The sequence below is a fragment of the Motacilla alba genome, chromosome 2 (genome assembly GCF_015832195.1).
Source record: "Motacilla alba alba isolate MOTALB_02 chromosome 2, Motacilla_alba_V1.0_pri, whole genome shotgun sequence".
NCBI lineage: Eukaryota > Metazoa > Chordata > Aves > Passeriformes > Motacillidae > Motacilla > Motacilla alba.
The window spans coordinates 108,218,078-108,239,992 of NC_052017.1; the positions used below are offsets into that span (position 1 = coordinate 108,218,078).

The 21,915-nt window shown below is 37.2% G+C and overlaps 1 long non-coding RNA gene across 1 annotated transcript in view; it reads right to left on the bottom strand.

Annotated features, from left to right (window-relative positions):
* Positions 1-422: 422 nt before the first annotated feature.
* LOC119697462 overlaps positions 423-21,915 on the bottom strand; it is a 69,835-nt gene continuing 48,342 nt past the window's right edge. The window contains exons 3-4 of the long non-coding RNA XR_005255853.1: positions 1,230-1,321; positions 423-1,106 (exon numbers count right to left, since the gene is read on the bottom strand). This is a non-coding gene — a long non-coding RNA (uncharacterized LOC119697462). The remainder of the gene's footprint in view (positions 1,107-1,229; positions 1,322-21,915) is intronic.

The window sequence follows — 21,915 nt, forward strand, 5'->3', positions numbered from 1 at the left end:
TTGCTACAAATTACAACAGCATTGCTGTTGTAATTACAACATTTTGCTGTTAGTAGCAAAATAAGGCTTCACTAATGGTATGATACCAAGTTATAGAAACTAGTCCTATGTATTATTTTCCCATGGCATCATTTTACTGAACAGAAAAGTTCTCATAACTGATATAGAATACCTAATAGATAAAATTTCAGATCATCATCTATTTGTTTTCTTCACAAGCTATTGCCTTTAACCATTGGGGATTTATCCATATTAACAACCTCCATGAAAGCCAGGAGGTCTCATGATTGCTCTGATTAAAATTGTCTTAAGCATTTGCAAGTCTCATATAACACACAAGCCCCAAAATAGAAATGATCTCACAACTGAGAGTTTAAAGTATTTAAAGTTTTTATTTGTTTCAAATAACATTATTTCTCCATCCATTCCAAGGCTGTATTTGTCAGAATAAACCCCTGGTCTAATAAATCAAGACAATCTCATGCAGCCCTTCCTGAGATCCCAGGTAACTTCTACTTTCTTTTCCAAGCTGATCTCACTTACTGAAGTTGTTCTGATGACATCATGGAGAATCATTTTGAACGTGCTGTTTTCTGTAGGACTGCAAGAAAACTGTACCCTTGCCAAAAGCCCAGATGTAACACAGTGAGGAGAACATGCATATAAACACATATGCAAAATGGCAGGAAGAAGAGTAAGCTATTATCATTTGAATTCTTTATTGTTGAACTGAAAAAAAAAAAAAAATCAAGATACCTCCTGCTCAGAAAGTGATAGAAAGTGCCATTCAAAATATAGTAATACAATATTTTTCCAATTACGTAGTTTATATATCAGAACTGAGGAAGAAATTAATTCATTGATTTAGAGAAAAAGAGGAATCTTTGTGGTCTTCTAATCTGATACAAATAGCCAAGATCATGCACAAACTGAACAAAGGGGAGAATCACACCTGGAATCAGAATCATCTTAAAATACTTTACTTGGTTTATTACAACTTTATTTTTACTCTGCTAAAACGTCATACAAATCTTTCTCATTGATATCAAAAATATTCAATGCATTTACATTTCCACACATATTCCATCTTCCTGAAAGGCTGAATCCTGCAAAGCCACAAAACACAGAAACAGTTTCTGTTTATCTATTCGTGGGAGTTAACCACCCAATAAAGTTAATGGACTAAAATGCTGTTTCTATGGAGGGAAAGGGGATACTTGCCTACTGACCTGAAAGAGGAGGCCAGTCATTGGTGGCCTCTGGTTATGCCAGAGCATCCTGCCTGGTGGCCCAGTCAGCCTCTCTCCATGCAGCGATAGCCCTTAATAAGCGGATGCAATATTTTATGACAGGTTAATACATTGAACTAGACACAACATTGTTAGCACAACCTTTCTGATCCCAGTAAGAGCTCACATAATCACTCATACATATTTATCTTTCCTCTACTAAACTATCTGCATCCCAGTTTATGCATAAAGACACCTTCCTTACAAATGTATTTCATTGATTTGTTGATTTTTACAATATTAATAGAAGATGACATGTTCTTCAGATTTCCTCTAGTGCAAAACTGTTACTCATTCCTGAGTCAGTTCCTGGAAATTGTATTGTTTTCCAGGAGCATTTTTACTGAGTTTTAATCTCAGATTTTATTGCCAAATTCAAATATCTATGCAAATTGACTGCTTAGCTTACCTACCTCTTGAAAACCCTAGATGTGATAGATGTTGATGTTGACTTTTCAGTACTATCAAGACATTTCCAAAAGGCAGATATAGAAATACCAGAAATAGCAGAGAATAGAAAGAAATCTTATTTAAAATAAAGCAAAGATAGGCAGGACCAGTGCCCCCACAATCTCAACTGTTAAAAGAAAAGAACTAATTTGTTTGAAATAAATATTGGTAACCATTTTAGCAAATGGGCTGCTAGTACTGAGAAATAAATTTTTGTTCTCTATAGAGTTCTTGCTCAAACAATTGAGTGAAATTCCTGAGTGTTTCAGCTGTACCATTAAAAAATTTCAGGAGAAAAGATTGAACAGAGCACTACAGCAAGAAACAGAACTGTCTCCACTTCTCCACTGTTGGCCCTCAACTCTTCAACTTGGTGCCCAGGACAGACCTATTGTCTCTACAAAAATATCATTGTTTTTCTTTGCTAATCCCCTGTGTAGCTATGACAAGAACAGACGGTTGCAATAAATCTTTTGTCTTTTCTTGATTCAGACTAGAGCAGCCTTGATCACAGTTAATGACTCATAAGTAAATAAAGGTAGAGGCCATCCTTAAGAAAAGATCTCTGAAAGTGATTTTTTTTTAAATGATGGTATTTGGTGCACTATCAAATGAGTTATTGTATGTAAGTGTAATGTTTCACATGTTTTGGTCATGATCAAAATAAACATTTTTGGTAGGCTTGATCATAATGAAGTCAAAATATTGAGCCATCTCTACAGTATTGTGCTTTTGCCTATTCACTGAAATTGGTTTAATTAGAGCTCAGCATGAGCTCAACGTCTTGGAAACTCCTCTCTGCTTCTGGGTGCCAAAATTACATTCACATGTAATCTGCAGTTTGTCAAATGTCTCATAAAATCTGTGAAATTGTTTTAGATGCTGTAGTGTGTCATACAAAATAGCTGAGCTTAGGTAGTGTCTTCTCTAAAATGTCTACCAACCAAAAGGTAAACCGGCCTGACAGGTCTCTAGGGTGGGGACTTTTTGTGAATAATTAGCCTTGAGCAATGAAACTCCAGAGCCACACCTGGGCTGAATCTTTGATCTGTCTTTATACAGCTAGAACCAAGTTAGAGAGTTTATGCACTATCTTGATGTTGCAGGTGATAAAATCTTTACTCTTGCATACATACTGCAACAAATACACTTGTGTGTATATGTATACATGTGTGTGTGTATATATCTATATCATATATGCATGTATCTAGAGAGTAAAAATGAATATTAAGGATCACCATTCAATTGTGTTTCTTCATTGTTCATTCTGGTGTGGCTTAATCACTTTAAGATTTGTTATTTTTTCCTTTTTTCATGTAAAAGATGAGACTCAGTGACACATTTGTCTTGATAGCATCAGAACAATATGTACAACAATCAGTGTGCTGACAGAGCAGAATCTTTACCTGACCTATTTAGTAGGCACAATTGTCAAAGACTGTAAAATAAAATAAATCAATAATTTGCAACATGTATAGTTTTGGGTTTTTTAATACATAATACCCTTTCTTAATAAAAGTTTTATTAAATAACAGAATTAGTCAGATTGTTTCATGTGAAAACAATCTGATCTAGCTTCATGTGGTCTTTATTGGACAGTCTACAAGAAGTGTGAACACAGTGAACCATTTTGTCCTCCATTTTAATCTTTGATGCACTTCCAGCTCTACCTGTGGCTTTGGGCAAATCCTGAATTTCTCTGTCTCTCTTACACATGAAATAATAAATAATAATAATAATGAACTAGTTGGCTATTTGTTTGCCATTTTAAAGATTGTTAGCTGCAGTCTTCTCTTGTTTATACTAATGTCATATGCCAAGTGAATGAATATGTGACTGTGTAATTTAGAAAAATTCAAACACAGATTGTACCCTCATGCTTAATGTTGTACATTTCTTATGTCATTAGGTTCTGCAAATACACATGGGAACTGCACATTTTGTTTTGAAAACTCTCAAGAATAAAAGACTTTACTTCTTCTACCCTGTGTAGTTACAATTGCTTCTGATTTAAAAAAGTAGTCCTTCAGTAAAATCAACGTGTATCTGCACAGCTGGGCTGTTGAACTTGCTTTAGTCACACTCCTCACATAAATATTTAGTTTTACTGAACTGCTGTGGTTGATACCACTAAGTAACCATCTCAGTAGTGGACAAGTCATCAGGAAAGTACCTATGATTTCTAATTCTTTCATATGTTATGGAGTGTTGAAAAAGGCTAACTTACACACTCATACAGAAATTCTAGATGAGGGCACTTTATTTGCATCTTGCTTTCAATATTGACATAATGAAAGAGTAACATATGTTACATACTCTGACTTGTTATTGAAATTAATCTATTTTAAAAGAAAATATTTATGAGCTGGATTCATTCACACTAATAAATAACCCTTCCCTTCTATATTTTATAGGAGTTTTAATAAAGCAGGTGCTTTGCAGGCAGGAAGAAACAGACTTTTAGCAATACTGTCTGAGTATTTTGTAATGACCATATTATAATGCTTCTGATGAAAATACTTTCATATTCTTCCTTGTAGATAAAAACAGAGTGGCATATACTCCTATTTTCAGGTAAAAATCTTGAACATGCCTGTATTTCTCTTCAACAAAGCTTTTATGCGGCTGTAGCCAAAACACGGCATGGTTTATTTTCTGATGTCAACTACAGACAGTTCCATACTAGACTTAGACTAAATATCTAAAAAGGGATTAAAAGCATAATGCTGCTCTAACACATTAACTTTCACCTTTGTTTAGTAGCTAATTTCTAAATTAATTTAATTGTTCTGTCCGTTTGCATATTTGAAAAAAAAAAAAAACCAAAAGACACTATTCTGATGACCAAAAACCCCTGATTTTCTGATCCCATTGATTCCTAAACGCTCTGAATAGAAGACTTTCTTTCCCTATTTTTAAACTTCAAAAAAGCTATGAATCCTTCTTCTTGCACCCTTTCCTTAGCAATGATGGCTCCACCACACGGACTCTTAGGTTTGGGGCTTGCCACAGAAAAGTTGAGCCAGGAAGGCACCCTGGGTGGGACCCTGGACTTACATTCTCTCATACCCAGGCTTGTTTTTGTGCTCAGACACATGGCTGATTCCCTGAGAAAGTCCAAGAAATCTCACATCTAAGTGAGGTTTTAGTCAAAACCTCAAATAGCATTGGTTAGCAATGTTTACAGTGCTGTGGTTTCAACTACAGGCTGAGTAAACAAATATTTAATGGGCAATAAAATTTTTAAGATACTTGAAAAGTAGGGGAATGTGGTTTTGCTTGGCTGCATGCTGTGTCTCACGCTGAGATACCAAGCAAAATGTTCACTATGTGGTTTCTTTTTAAGACCCACACAAGATGGTTTTGGTAAGCTCTTATGGGTTAAAATTCACTTAATTTGGCATTTTAGTTTGAGACTCACATTCGAGCACTCTAAAAGTTTTGCTAACAGCATTGATGGCAACAGAACAGGAGGACCAGTGTATAGTTCAGAGGTAGAATAGTACTCAGTCTTCTCATTAGCCTTATTTCTAATCACACTGCACAGCTCTTCTTATAGTCCTCTGTGCTGCTGTGGGTGTGTTGTGCTTCCCTGTATCTCAAGGATGGTTTTAAAAGCTGTGACTCCAGTACGATCTTTTCACTAGCATACCTAAAGAATCACTGTTCCTTTCTGTTGTTCTTTCCCCCTCATTTGCCCTGTTCTGCCTAACCTCAGCCTACAAAACTCTGTGTTAGTAGGACATGTGCTACAGCAAGAATCCTGAACAAAACACAATTCCTGCTTTGTTATGGGCCTGACAATGCTGGTGCCCATCAGCAAAAATTTCTAGTGGTAAAAGGTGAGAAACCTCCATAATCTATGAAGAAAAAGATAACAGGTGTAAGAATTTCTTCTCCCCTCAGATTTCTCACAGTCAGCAAGATTGGGCCCGGCCCGCATTTGGCTGCTGTAATTCACAGTCAGGTGCATTAGCCAACATCCACTTTGGCAGACATGACAACGCTGGGCTGTGAACTGCCATGCCTGAGGAACTGGTTCACATCCACCTGTGTGGATGTATTCTGTGACCCAAACCCAAGCAGAAAGATGGGGCAGACATACCCCGTGCTATCCTTCTACAATGTCTCAGCACCCTTTTTTCTTTTTAACATAAGGTCTTGTAATTCTAGAAATGGCCAAAAAAAAAAAAAAAAAAAAAAAGAGACCACAACAGCAGTGAGAAAATACAGGAAAAGAGATAAAGGTTTCAGGCTTCAATGTAAACGTTGCCTTTTACTGTAAATAAAACAGAACTAGTTAAACAAGTTAAGCTGTTACTTTGTCCCAGCCGGTTTTTCTCTAAGAGTGTGAAATAAGATTCACTTTAGAAAGGCCAGATTGTACCTGCCCCACTGCGGTTAGCTAGGCCACACTCCATGGCTCCTCTTTCCATATTCCCTTTGGTGTAATGCTGTGATCACCTCTATAAATAAGCAGAGCTGATTGCCAGGCTGTGATGATGTCTGCAGATGAAGGCTTCTGAACGTTCACAGGAGGCTCAGGTTTCACCTCTGTGGTGGTAAAAGCAATTCAATCTTGCCAGCTGACATATTTGTGATGTTTTATTCCCTAGGTGGTTATCACCTTCAGATAATACAGCATGTTGGTCACCCAAGTTAGTTAAAATTAGAAACATTTTCGTATTTGTTTGAAAATATATCTTTTACATATGTCTTTTGCATACTTATGTTGAACATACGTGGGATATATGTGAAATACATGTGAATAAAATCACAAATAATATTACAAGTAAAATGTTTCCTGCATAGTTAAATACATACAAATCTGAAAAAAAGAATATGCTTCAATGGGCAAGAATGATTTATTCCAGAAGTATTTCATGCAGTTTCTTCATGAACAGGAGAAATTTCTTCCGGAAATATTTCTATCCAGTCAGGCCAACAAAAGGTCTTTGTTGTTAATACTATTTTATTGGGCTATTTAAGACTGATAAGTTGATTGTATATTAACACTCCTCCCACTCCATTCCTCAGGGTAAAAGCAACCTCCAAGTTTTCACTAGGAAAGCACACAGATCCATGGCCAGCTTTGTCCTAGCACACCTGAGGTGCCAGAGCAGGGCTCAAGGCATATTAGCTGCTCTGTCACCTAATTGCTTAGTGTTGCTTAGTCCTAGGAGGAAAAAAGCTCTACATTGCATGTGCAGAGAGCTGGAAACTCGGGAGAGAGGGCTAGGAAAAATCAGAGAACACTCAGCAAAACACAGAGCTGCTTTTTTTATCAGTACAATACCAGTTTCTGTAAAAGTTAAAGTTCACAGAAATAGTAAGCAATTTATTTTTTAAAGAATTAGTAATATAGATAGCAGAATGATTGTATCCTTCAGCCAGCAAATAAAAATTCAATGTTTCTACAAATGCAAAAATTATGATACTGCAGTTTTTTTCTTGTGTTTTGGATTGTGCATGTAGTTCACAAGTGTGGATTTTTTTCTGAATATAACTGATGTGGAAGCCCACCAAATTCTTTGTGCTTTTCTTGAAAGCAATTGGAATGTGTCTCAAATTGGCAATAAAAACATATGAAGAAATGTTTTATACTTCTTCAGTCACTAAATAGAGAATGGATATAAAAACAAACAGTTGCAGTCCTTTGTATAGCATTCTCACTACTTCATATACTTTTTTATGGAATAATCAGTACTAATATTAATCATTGAGAGTATATATTTTTCTTTAGTACATAGAATAATTTTAATACAATTTTTGTAGTATTAGAGATTGGTGGTCAAAGTTTTTTACATAAACTTGTAAGTAATCAATTAAGCTTGCATTTACAGCAGGAAATCTGACAGCTTCTTTTATGTTTAGTAATTGCTGTCTTCCAGTGTTTCAAAAGGTAAACAATACTGTGAAAAATTGATTTTAGTGTTTGTCTGGTTACAGTCCAATGATATTTCAGTCCTTATCTGTTGTTTGATTACTCTTTATTAGCCTTTAAGAACAGTTGTTTCTCAGCTGAGTTTCCTGGGGCAGTTCTGAGGCTCAAGGTGCTATCCTTTAGTTCCAGTCATGTTGCTAAACAGAAGATTTTTTTTTCTCCAAGTGTGACAGCACATTCACAACAAAAATGGTTGGTGGCACAAACATGATCAAAGAAGAAGCCTCTCAAGGGGTTATTAAGTTTAGAATAGAATAGAATAGAATAGAATAGAATAGAATAGAATAGAATAGAATAGAATAGAATAGAATAGTTCAGTCGGAAAAGACCTACAATGATCATCTGGTCCAGCTGTCTGACCACTTAAAGATAAAGTGTGCTGTTAGTGTCATTGTTCAAAAGTCTCTAAAACACTGTCAAGTTTGAGATGTCAACCACCTCCCCAGAAAGCCTATTTCAGTGTTTGACCACTCTCTCAGTAAAGAAATGCTTCCTGATATCCAGTCTGAACCTTCCCTGGTGCAGCTTTGAACGTTGTATTACAAGATCATAAACTCTTAAAGTGTTGTATTATATGTTTAATGTTTCATTTAATTATTGTCAACAAGGATAGTTTATCTAAGAAATTACTCTTAGGAAATAGTTAATTAAATGTAAGATTTTGGTGACATATTTTATATGAACAATACTGGCTATTTTTGACCTCATTTTTAGTATAATTACTCAGGATAATGCATAATGAACAATTCTGAGCCAACCAGCAGCACTGTTCTGCACACCTACTGTATAATCATAATCATGTTGTATGTCATTTGCCATAGTAGTCTTTCAGGCAAGAAATGCTTTAAAGAACAAAAAGGAAGTTGTCTCCATAAAAATTCAACTCTGTTTGCAGCACTCAAAAATATTTTGGTCAACATAAAAGACCTCTAGAATAATGAACTGTAGATTAGGTAGTCATTTTTTTCCTGTGGAAAGTGTGCAGAAAATAATTGCAGTCATAGACATTTGTAATATGAAATATATAATTGCTACTTCTCACTTTATAAATGACTCTACAAGGAAAGACAGAGGAGAGAGTAAAGGAGTAGAGAATAACTGCTTAATGGCACCTTCAGTGAAAAACTGTAAGCATAGTGGGCCTTGTTTCCTAATTGTTTGCTCCTTTTTTCATCTGCATAATACTGTTGATCTTTTTGAAACAGGTCTTGGTAACACTGATAGTAGTGATGTGAGCTGAGAAACAAGCCTACTCACTATCCTTCAAAAACATTAATATGCATGATGGAAAACACTGGATTGCATGACAGTTAAGCAGAAAGTAACTTGTCAAGACTATTTTTTCTGTGTTTTCTTGGACTCTATCATTCAGTCAAACCTAAGCAACAGGCAGTATCTTGTTCTATATTTAAAGTCTGCATACCATAAGTTCTGCACAATCTCTGAAGTTCTCCAAAGCTTGCTGATATATTACTTTGCTATTTACCATATTTACACCATATCAAAGCACATGATACCTGAAGCAGACAACTTGTCCTTTTCACTGCTTATGTTTTCCTTGTGTGTGTAACACTTTCACATAACCATTCCCTCAAAGATCATACAAAATCCAACATAGATCTGAAACATTTGGTTGTCCTTTGTGCGGTTAAATGAAGTCCAGGAGGAATGATTTAGTGATCCAAATCTACTTCCAGACACTTTGCTGACCCTTATTTTTCTTTTTTCTTCAAAAATCCAAATAAAAACAATATTATGTTTAAACAGTAAATGTATTCCACCTTTCCACCTGCAGAAACTATGAAGACTGAAAACATTTTTCCTCTTCCTTTTCCTTCCTTTTTTCTTTTTTTTTTTTTTTTTTTTTTTTTTTTTTTTTTTTTTTTTGTTTTAATGATGTTCAAATGCATTGCACTTCTAAACAAGGTTAATAGGTACTGAAAAGAGCAAGGAATGCTCTGATCCCTATGTAGTGGAATGCTATGAAACCCAAGCTGCAACATGCATGCTGTTGTACAAATGCTAGCAGCAATTTATTAACATGATTTCCACATACTCAGGTACTCCCACATTCAACTCACATCAACAGCTGCAAACACAAAATACTACTAGAAAACTTCTATCCATGGAAACAATTGTTTTTGTGTCACAACAGTAAGTGTGGATTTAAATTATTCAGCAATACATGTAGTTTTAAAATTTTGATCAAGGTAATAATTTGACCCAAGTTATGTAAAAAAATATTCTGCTTTTGCATAAGAACATGTTTACTTTTACAAGAGATGACAATGGCTATTTAAGCAACAAAAATACAGAATATGTTCTATTTTTTTGAGGACCACAAGCTAAATTGCATCCAAGGCTTTCAACTACTGAAGAAAACAGCCTGTAGGAACAACAAAATTATCATTATCCTGGTATCTCTGATATATGTATAGAAGCACTGTTTGTAAGACATAGAACCCATCTTTCTGTCTTCCTAATCTCAGATAAGACTGTGGGATGTTTATAAGATGCCTGCACAAGAGATATAAGATTGATCAAAGGCCTGGGAAATCTGGCCTGTGATACAGCTTGACTGAACTTGTGTTGCTCAGTCCAAAGAAGAGGAGACCTGAAGGAGGAATCATAACTTGTTCTAAACTTCTGCAGGAAGAGGAGAGTAAAAGAGGAGGAAGGTAATTTCAGGACAAGTGAAACTGTGAGTGGATCCATGAAAGTGTCTCTATCTAAAGGCAAAGTGGTCTTAGACAAAACAAAGATTTTTTTTTGTGATACTTGTAATTATCTCCCAGGCCCTCAACATGAGCAATGCACCTGCACAGCTTTCTTTCCCTACCTTCACCTCTCTGGACCATCCCTCCTCCCGTCCCTACCTAATTGCCAGAGAGGTGGAGCTCTCCAAGGGCACCATTGACCACACTTGACATGGGAACAGCTTCCTACTTCTAGACACTTTCCCTTGTGACAAGAAGTGCTTTGCTCAGTCAGGCAAGAAAATTATCTCTTGGTTTTGGAGAAGAAAAAATTTGCACAAAATATTTCTTCCTATTAGAAGATACTAGAAATTAAATGGTTATTATTCCACAGGTTTTGCAGCTGGTAGGATTCCTCTGCCATTTCCATCTTCGTTCACACTGTTTTTTCTTATATTCAGTCACTAAAAAGAGTAAAAACAATGCTGTTACACCTGAGGTGCAGTACTGCCACAACAGAAGTTGCAGTCAAATGATAAAGGAAAAGGCAATATTTGAAGACTTACACTGTAACAATTTTTTTTCAGATTCAGAAGGGGAAATATTTGAATGTGAGGCTGCATTCATGTATTTACACCATTAAGGTTCTTCCCTTTCAGTTGAAAGTAACTGTCCTGTATCTGTCTCAGGTTTCCCTCAAGATGAAGCCATTGATGCCTGATATCATCCTCCCTTTCTTTTCTGGATCCAGGAAAATTCCTACTGAAGTCACATAAACATGAAGTTAAATTGGACTTTCTTGGGTTTGTGGTGTAGCCTTGGACAAAACATAAACCCTCTGTCCCATAAGTATTTTAACTGTAGGCTGCCTTTCAATACTCTAACAAGCTAAGTCTTTAGCACATTTGGAGTGCACAGTTCTTTTATGCTGCATTTCAAGCAATTCAAAGCAAGTCTTATTTTAGGTAACTATGTATAATTATAAAGCTGTGATCACCGGTTGTTAGAAGCAGATAAGATCTGGAGGGTACAAGGATATTCCAGAGTTGCTGAGGTTTTTTACTATATTATCTGGAAAATGGAGGCTATATAATAGGGACTGACTTAAAAACAGTAATAATAATTTTCATTGTGTTTACTTTTTTTCCTTTATAACAACTTTAACCTTTATCATTCATGGATGCCATAATACTGCATTACATTAAATTTTTAAAAACTGAAAGTAAGGAAGGATTAATTCTACTTTTGATAAAAGAAAAAAATACCTTTCATAAGCTAAAAGCTTTTTTTTTCTGACATTCACTAATTTTCAGATAGGGAAGTTCCAATTTCTAAGATTTATAGAAAAAAATAAGTAATTATATATTTATATATGTATATGTGTATATATATATATGTGTGCAATTTTTATTTCAGTTAAAAGGCAATTTAAGGTACATGGAAAGAATTGGGACAATACTTGCTTACTAATCCAAGTTGAAGCTGTATCCCGTAAAGATCTTATTAATCAAATAGAATCAGGGTTGATGACCAAAGAGTATCTAATTGTTTTTACAGTGTGGTCCAGGTCTGTTTGATTAGGACGATGGGACAAAATTGCTTAAGGAAATACTTAATTCTTGTTCCCAGGCACCCAAGGTAAGTATCATAACCAATCCCTCAAATTTAGGTAATGTGGGGAATTGTCTGAGACTCATATGACTAAATTAATGTGTACTATAGCAACAAAAACATATGAGCTTGGGCTCTTTTATAGTCAGCAGAGATCTGGCCAACAATTGATGGATATGTCCCATCCTAAATTCAGTCCCTACGTTTGGTCAGATTAATATTTCACTATGAGGCATTGATTGTATTCATTCTACTTTGACTGACTACAGGTGGTGTCTACGTGTCCCTGGGTTACCTGTGTGACTAGCTCAGATGTAGACATCTACACCTCAGACATCAAAAGTTACACAAATTAATATTGGTCTTTTGGTACTGTCAGCAGGGGTTTTGTAAGATTCACTCCTATCAAACAGAACTAATACCAGAGCAAGGCACAGTTTAAAACAGCCAACTGATTGGGTTATTTCTTGAAATAGGAAAGACTTTGGGAAAAATCTTTTTTCTTAATAATTCAAAACAAGGAATGAAGTCAGCATATTTTACATTCTATCAAAGTCTACTAACTATCAGGCTACTATAGTTATTTTTCTGATATAAATGACCTTTAAAAAATTTTGAAGGCTCCCCTTTTCATTCCAATGTGGTACAGGACTCATTTGAAAACCTCTAATAGTACAAAGGGATGGAAAAATGTGTTTTGCGCATTTCAGTTCCACACCATTTTTTCACTCCAGTGTGTGCCTCCAAGGCATAATTGAACATCTAACCCTTTTGATCCATCTGGTAGAATATATACACAGAGTGGGACTAATTTAAAAGATGTTTTGATTGACTGTAATTTACACATTCAAATCGCTTTTTGCTGTCTGCTTAACATGGCACACCCTTACCCAGTCCCTTGGCACCCTAATTAAACCAGCCTTAGATTGCCCTAGAATTTCTAACCCTTAGACAACAAAGGAAAAAATTCAGAGATGGACTATCAGATGAACAGGGGGTATAAGGTGGTTTACATGCCTGGCAAATTATCTAAACTGAGATTACCACCAGAATTACTTCATTACCGCTTACAGCTGCAGTTACCTTAAATTTACACAAAATTTAATTCCTGAAGGTGGCAGCATCCTGGCTAAACCTATATACAGTCTTCAATGCATGCAAAACCCTAGAACATGACCATGAAATTATAAGTGTTGGTTTAGCAGTAGTGCCACATATGACCTTTTAGCACATATAACTGGGAGTATGGTCTGTGATAGCAGTTTGTTCAAGTATTTCCCATGTTTTACTCTTGAGCTGTAAAACTTAAAAATACCTTTTTTCCCTTTGATTTCTTTCAGCATTTCATGTTACTGGTCTTCATTAACTACTGTCAGCATTGCATACAAGAAATTATGGATTTGAAATATTTTTACCTCATTGTTTTGCAAATGTAATTTTACATAACACAGGCACTGTAAAAGGAGCCACAACACAGAAGTTTTATCTTCTCTGCACACTTTAAAACTCTCTTCATAATGTGAAATGAGCACTGTAGGGAGTCTCTATTGTCTGCAAGGGGCTTTGTTTATTTTTTGCTGGGTTTTTTTCCTCTGCTTCATTCCTTATAGTTATTACCTATGCCTGTGTAGACTGACTGGTTACAGAAAAAGAAGGGACAAGGGTTTCAACCCATGTCCCTATACATACAGAGGCATGAATCAACCATTTTTACATAGGCAAAATTTTTTAAATTTTTTTAAATGTTAAAAAAATTTTTAAACTGTCTTTAGTAACAAACACTTGAGATCATACTGAAATCAGGGGGGAAAGGTTCCATTGAGCTTAAAGATCATGGGAAACCTTTTCTTTGGCTAGACTCATATCAGAAAAAGCAGAGAAGAGTTATAGTTTGCTGGTTCAAAGTCCCTGGGATAGCCAGAGAGAATTTCACTCTGTCCCCAGAGGAAGACAAGCCCTACTTCATACCCATCTACTGAGAAAAAAAACAAGCTTTTCAGAGAGGGTGAGTCCAGCCTTTCACACTTGGGTAAGCAGGGCAAACCACCCCATGCAGGATGCCATTGCTATGGCAAGGTAAAGCAATGTGTGGGCACATTCCCTTATGCTTCCTCCTGGAAGAATTTACATCATTCCTTAGTAACGGCTACACCTAAATGTTGCAAACTACCCCCGAGTTCTTCTTGGCCATTTTCCGGTATGCAAAGCATATTTTCCAGTCTGACAGGACCTTCTCCCTGCTGTAGCACAGGCTTTTGGTTGTCAGGTTCCTGGAGCAGAAACCTTTAGACCAGTGTTCTGGATTTGGGTTTCTGCTCCAGGAACCTGACAGATGAAGAGAGTGTCCTGGATTCCCTGTACCTCTCCCAGTGTGCTGCTCTCTCAGAGGCACCCAGCAGCTGTCCAGCTCCAAAATGCATGTACTATTTAACTAGAAAAAAAGAAGCACTTAGGAGAAAATGTCTTTAAAATGTTGAAATAGTATGAATAATACTTGGCTTACCTGCTTGTCATGTTTTTTTTCCACACCAAAATCCTTTTGAGGGTTTGTCTCTGTCTTGCTCAGTCTTACATCTCTCAGTGATGAGATGGGTAAAATGCCTTTTCTGTCATGTCAGAATGGAGATTCACCACATTTTCAGCTTCTCCATCTTCTTACCCTTCCCAAACCTGAGCAAACTAGTCTAAGCTAGTTCTACAGGGCAATACTTCAAAAGGCATTTTTACTGCTTAATTTTAGTATTGCAATTTACCCTCATTATTTTTAGTTCCTACCACAAACATTCCTTGCATTAACAGATAAGTCAGGAAAGCTTTAACCATGAACTCTGTAAAAATGTGTATATAACCTCAGTAAAGTCAGGACAGTTGCTATTGAATGTGCTCTGCTCCTATAACACCTGCAATACTAGCACAGATGAAATGACACTGGTGCTGGTGGCCTGATGATTTGTGCTGGGAAGTTTCTGATGCAGGATATCACTCAAAAAAAATTTTTATCAGTTCTCTCTGGCAAAAATGCAGCTATCAGAGATCCACTGCATCACCCCTGGTCCCAGCCAAGGTAGAATTCTGCCAAGGCAGAATTAGCTCATCTCTCATGTGGTTGCCCGACTGTCAGTCTTATATCTGTGGTTTAGTTTTCACCTCGGCCACTTTGCCCTCCAGACGTGCTTGGAGACTGAGATATGAAGAAAACATGTCGGAAAGCGTAGCAAAGAAAACTGGAGTAGCTGAGAGGCATTACCTCAGCTGATGGCAAATGTTACTGACCTGCCATTCTTAGTAATCATCCGGATAAAAATAATTATTTCAAAGAGAAAATATTATATATAACAAAGAGCAAAATTAAACTGAGTGGAAATAAGGCCTGTGACTTCCTTCTGTTTCTGAAATAAGCTTAGACTTGTAGAAGAGCCCTGAGTGTAGCGGGGAGTATAAACTGGGCTGTGCCCAGACACAGCAGGGTGAATCGCTAGAACAAAATCCTTCCTCCGCACCCTTCTGCAAGGGCAACTTGTCTGTGTCCTGCCTCTGTGTCTGCTCATGTCTGGTGACTGTCACACAAAGAAGGGGGGAATCCCAGCTCTTTACTTCTCCTTCCATTCCTTTCTCACTAAAGAGCAATACTTTCAGAAATCTGTTTTCTCTCTACCTTGAGCTTTCACCAAGACTATGAGTAGATAAGCCATAAATGCTTTGCAGACCATTCAGACCTAACTGAATGATACAAAAGTTTGTCTAGTTAGTTGCATAACAGCCTTTCAAAAATTGATTTAAATCCTTGTATTTTTGAATTAATTTAAAGTTTTGCTCATTTCACATGCCAGATGAAACTTTGCCACTGTGCCTGATATGGCTGGGATGGAGTTAGATTTCTTTATGGTGGCTGGTGTGGGTCAGTGTTTTGGATTTGTGCTCATCATATTTTGATGAGTGGAAGTTAATCTGATTTATTGGAAAAAAAATCAAAACAATTGCACAATGAAGGTTTTCCAGCATTCACAGGTAAAAGATGTCCAAGGCAGTTTTAAAAATGGTAAACAGAAATGTACATGATCTCTTAGTCACAAATAGAAAGTTTTACCTTTACACTGGGTTACTGCATCTACAAAAAATATTCACCATATTTTTCTGACAATGTAAAAGCTGCTGGAATTTATCACATTTTTCCTGTTAAAATTATAAACGCCACCTTATGAGAAAAGCAACTACAAGTACAATGTAACCTTCACATTAAAAAAAAATAATACAGGTGTTTGTGCTTGATGATCTCATACAGATAAACAGATATTGTCAATTTGTAAATATTTCCTTTTATTTATTTAGAAGTAACAATGTGTACTGCATTATTTCTGTGTTCAAAAGCATGTCTGTTCTTCTACTATTATGGACTTAGTGAAAACCTCCATAGGAAGTGCTTCAGTTGTATCTGAATCTCCAGTATTAAATAGATATTAGGCTTTCATGGGAACTGAGAGCTTCAGAAAATGGCTTTTAAATCGGGATGACTTGTCTTGGGAGTTTACACTGGCTGCCATCCAAGCAGAAATATCCAAAAGAGCAAATTACACCTCCACACCCAGTTAGAAAGTCTTCAGGTATTAAGTTGTTTGTTAAGTAGAGTCATTGCGTTAGTAATTTTAGCTGTGTTTGTTCTTTGTGGAAGGCAACAGGCTCTTCCAGATAGTTTCAAAACACAGCAGGGCAAAACTTGATCTTATTAAAACTAAGTTTCTACATGAACTGCTGTTTCTTGCTTCACAGACTTCCTCTGCTCATCTCACCCAAACTTACTGCTAGTGTATCTTCCTCTGTACAATATTTTTTTCACAAATATTTGTTTCAGAAACTGCCTTAAAAGCCTTTGCTTTAGGGAAAACAAGCAAAATCACAATTTTTACAGCAGACTCATTTGTATTTTTAGCCTTGTTATATTTCCCACAAATGGAAGAAAAACTGTACCTCTCTCTTGAAGAAAAGTCCTGTTACTTTGTTTTTTTAATTTAAAATTAAAAGGTCAATAAACCTGATAAAGGCTTTTTAAGTTTGCTTAGATTTCTGAATAGAAAGTACTACTCAAAGCTGTAGCTCAGCTCTTATGAATACCTTATTACAGAAGTACGCCAAGAATTATTTTCTGAATATGTTTGTCTTCAGAAAGCAAGGGTGACTTAATGGTTACACTAATAAAAATTTGTTTCACTTGGCCTTTTGCTGTTGTACTGGGAAATTTCTCCTGGAACTGTCTTCTTTCCTCTGCATCAGCAATGAAATTTCCCAGCTAGTTTCAGTGAGGGACAAGACTTATACTAACTCATAGAGGAGCAACTGGAGGTAGAGTTCAGTTCAAAGGCTGATGTATACGCAACCTACAAGCCTAACTTGTTCCTCTGGCTGCATGGGACTCCTCGCAGGAGGAGGAAAGGCAGGATTGTGTTTTGCAGAGGGAAACAGTGCTTTAACTCTTTCCATATGAAACCACAACGCAACCCAAAGGAAGTCTGCTGCACAGTGCCTGGTGAAGATAACCTTCCCAACAGAGGACTCCAGTGCAGTGCCATGCCCTCAGTCACCTGTGTACCTGCAGGGTGTCTGCAGACTACTGACATAACCTTGTGAGAGATGGAGCTGTGGCAACCAGACTCGCAGGAATTGCAGGCACTACCCTTTCAAACTTCCTCTGCCTTGCATACTGCTGCAGAATTGCTGTGCCGAGGCTTCCCCCTCACCAAGGAGCTCAGCTGTCCCTCAGGCTCGGTGACTACCGCTGACACCGGCCAGGGCGGTTTGAATTATGCCAGTTCTCAGGGGTGATTCATCCTTCACTTGTCCATGTCTTAAAGCATGCTCAAAATCAGCATATTTCAACTCACATACAGTTTCTAAGCCAGAAAACTTTTAGCTACCATTGCTCTGGCTTGTATGGTTAATTTCCAAGTTTAAGAGGCATGAATTCATGCCCCTTGTTGGCTGAATTTGTAATTTGCAAATGACAGGATAGATTTGCTTTTGCCTTCTCAGACCTCTGTGGAATTTCTTGTAAATTCAGCTGCAGCATAGACACCAGAGCTTGTTTTGCAAGATATGCAGAAGAGGGCTGGTAGCATAACTAAACACAGCATAAGCCTTGAGGCTTCTTTCCAGCCAGCTGTCAAAGCTTTGAAACTATCGTGTGTTCAAGGCACTGAAAGGACCATGGAGCATGAGCCTGATGGAATGCATGGTATTCATTTATCTCTGGAAGTTTACACATCCTGCTTGATGAATTAGAGCTATAAAGTGATGAAGTGAAAGATGAAAGAAGCTGCAAAGGAGTAAGAGTTTCAGCAGTTATAAAAACTGCTTGAAAACTTGTCTTCACCAAGAAAACTTTTGATTGAAAATACTTTAAGGGATGAACAATTGATCTTGTACCTGACCTGATTGCACCCTGATGGTGCTTGACTCCAGTATGATTTCTAACAACTGCTCTGGAAAAGGACAATATTTTCCATTTAATGGATAGTGTGAGCTCTGAAGCTGAATCATGAGTAAATGTCAGACCCTGTGTCATAGGGGAAGGGTAACAGGAGAGGGAATGAGCCAGAAGTACTCCCTAACCACAGAATCTTCTGCTTTTTTAGGCATCAGCTGTAGCTCTGTGCTAAGTGCCCACAAAGTTTTGCAGACGATAAGGCAACCAATTTGCAGCTAATACTGTCTGTAAACAGCCTGTACTGCAAACTTCTTAAGCGTTAAGAGTGGTTTATTCATTTGTGCATTTACCAATTTAATTTAGCCAAAATAGCAGTGTGATGCTGCAAGGTGACTGCAAAAGCTACTGAAGAATTCATTTAAACACCCAGAAAACAGGATTTAGAAGTAGATTTGCCATGCAGCTCACTTAAGTCATACAACACTGTTTCCGTAGTCACACCATGTGGAAAAACTTCTATAAGCAGAGAAATGCATGTAAAATGTATTTCTTGAGAGGGATGGAAAGCCAGCTCACTGCAGGTCTTCAGCTGATGCTCTGTCTTGTTGAATGTCATCACCCTGTGCTCCCTCTCTAGTCACTGGGAGGAGATAAGCATCTCCAGTAAGTAATTGAGAATTTGGACGCTCTGATTCATCATCTACAGGAGACTTCCTCTCCCGTGGCTGCCCAGGGAGGCAGTGCTCCTATTTGCTTTACCCAAGTGTTTAAAGTTAAATATGCTAAAGAATTCTCCAGACCAGCCAGGGAAATCCCAATGCTTTCTTCCATCTTCATTTCCTTTTCTGTTCTGGAAAACAAGCTACACAGAATTTGTATTTAGAATATGTGCATTCCCTTCTGCAAATGAGAAAGGCTTATCTAGACTGCCCCAATATCTTTTTCTCACAGAAATAATCAGTTTTCTTTTACTTTTTTTTTTTTATCTCCAACTGCACTAAGACTTTATCCAATGATTTGGGGAATGGTTTGGGCCTACTCTGCTCCTTTCCTCTTTAGAGGAAATTAAATTTTATGCTCCTACCACTGGATGGATTTAGTTTAGGGGGTAGAAGGAGACAAAAAAACCCTACTCCTCCTACTCCTCCTCAGATATGAATATTGCATTTCTGGTTACTTCCTTCTGGGAGAAGTAGCTTCTCTGAGGGATCACCTTTCCAGTGAAGGGTTGGTTGCATGAGGAAAGGAGAAGGGTGAGCAAAGCACACTGTGGCCTTGTGTTCAAGGGATTTATGGTGGGTAGGAACAGAATAGCATAGGAGTGTTTGGATACCAAGTCTAACATCCCCTCATCAATCACTCTTTGTCACTTACATCGATAACCAGTTACAAACAGTTTTTGAATGACTGTTGGCCACCTCTTTTGCTTCTCTCCTCTCACAGTCTGTTGTTGGTAGCATGTAATCAGCCATCTATGTATTTAAATCTAATTGCATATTTTAGATGCAAAGAAGAGGAAAACTGGGAGCTCTTGATTAAAAGATAGAGATGGCTTTTGCAAACAGAGACTGAGGAAAATGACTTGCAGCTCATGACTTCCAGGAGGAACAGCAAGTTGCGCCTGTTGCTGGTGTTACAGCTTGTGACTGGGGGCAGAAAGGTCCATAGATATTTTCATGGGCCATAATTATGTACATGAGTAGAAAATTTAGTCATTAGAGGACCCTCTAACTTCAGTAAACTAAGCAAGAATCCAAAGCTGAAATCTGTATACTAAAAAAACACAAGCTGTAAATGCAGTACCAATTTTCAGAGGGAAGTAAAATAAACATTAAACAAATAATCATGGGGAGCAATGGAATATCCAGCTTGCAAAAGCCTTGCGTCAGGACCAGATATATTCTGAATTATATACTTTGTTTCTAATGCATGACAAGTAAAATTATTGTAATGGTCCCCTCTAGCCTTAAAACTATGAACTGCTTCCTCTGGTGCAGCAGCCTAACTCAGCAGGCTGACAGGAGAAGTAGTTTATTGCGCCAGCCACTGGTCTTAAAACCACACCCCAAAGGAAAGGTGCTTGCGAGGAAATTGGTGCGGTCGGCTAATGAAAGGCAACAGTGACCAGCACAGAGAGAGGATTCATTCATCTTGTTCTCTGAACAACCACAGTTTGCACCAGCTGGGGCAGGACATCCAAGAGAAGCACCTGGAAAATCACAATTGAGAGTGAAAATTTGGATTCAAGAATGTTCTTTCACTGGTGTTGCTGGTCCAGCTGTCTAGTTTTGCATTCTGTGTTTGTGCCATCTTTCGTGAAGGTGGTGCCTTTCTTCCCCAGGAAAAAGTTTCAAGTGCAAGCTCAGCTCCCAGCACCCACCACAAATTACATATTTGCAGATTCCTCAAATTTTCCTTCCTCCTACTCAAAAACTGGTTGAACATTGACTGTATACTTTTCTGAAGTAAGGAATAAAATCAGATGGGATTTAGAAAAATATGAAGATTTTGATTACCTTTCTTAAAATCATTTAAACTTTATGGTAAAATGTTAATTTTTTCCATAAAATGAGAAACTCCAAGATTGCGCCAAGAGTTATAAATGCATCAGATAAGATTTTCCAGCCATTTCTGTTGATAAACAGCAAAGAACAGCCAACGTAGAGTCCATAATGGGAGATGGCAGGTTTGGTAGAATTCCTTTTTGAAGTATTGGCTTTTTATTAATGATAAATCATGACTGAATTTTTAGAGGATTCTTAGAAACATTGTTCCCCCCTCCAATCTATGGATTTGGTATAAGTGGAAAGTGTCTACTAAAGAGAATGACAGTCTGCTTGCTTTTTGCTTACTTAGCAATTTCCATACCAAACTACCAACTGCGTCACTCTCATTCTCAGCCGCTTCCTGAATCCAGTTGGACCAGTACAGTGAGGTTAACTTATTACCCTTCTTTGAGCTTTTTTGACAGCTGTTAAGAAGAAGACTATTAACTTATTTTAGACGACCATGTGTTTCACACAGAGGGAACCAATAACATTCATTATATACAAGGTTCTCCTATAAGACTAATATAAGCACCTGGTCCCGTAATCCAATATATTCAGCATTCCTTTATTCTGACAGGGTTTTTTAATAGATTCTTTACATTTCTGGTTTTGTTTGCTGCTCCTTTCAAGTCTTGGCAATTTCAAATCCTTTTAAATACCTGGGCAATTGCTTGGAGGGGAAAAAAACCCAAACATTTCTTTTAAAGAAAGATTCTATTGCACACAACACAAAAATTTTCATGTTTCCTGGGCCAGAAGTTAGACTCAATGATCCTTGTGGAACCCTTTCCAACTCAGGTTGTTGTGATTCTGTTATTTCCCACTGTTATTACCATTATTAATGATATTGCTACTATTAGAAAACAATTATACAACACTGTGGTTTTTATGAACATGACTAAACCCACATTCTCTCCCAGAAAGAATTAAAAACAGGAATTAGAGATGTGCATATGCC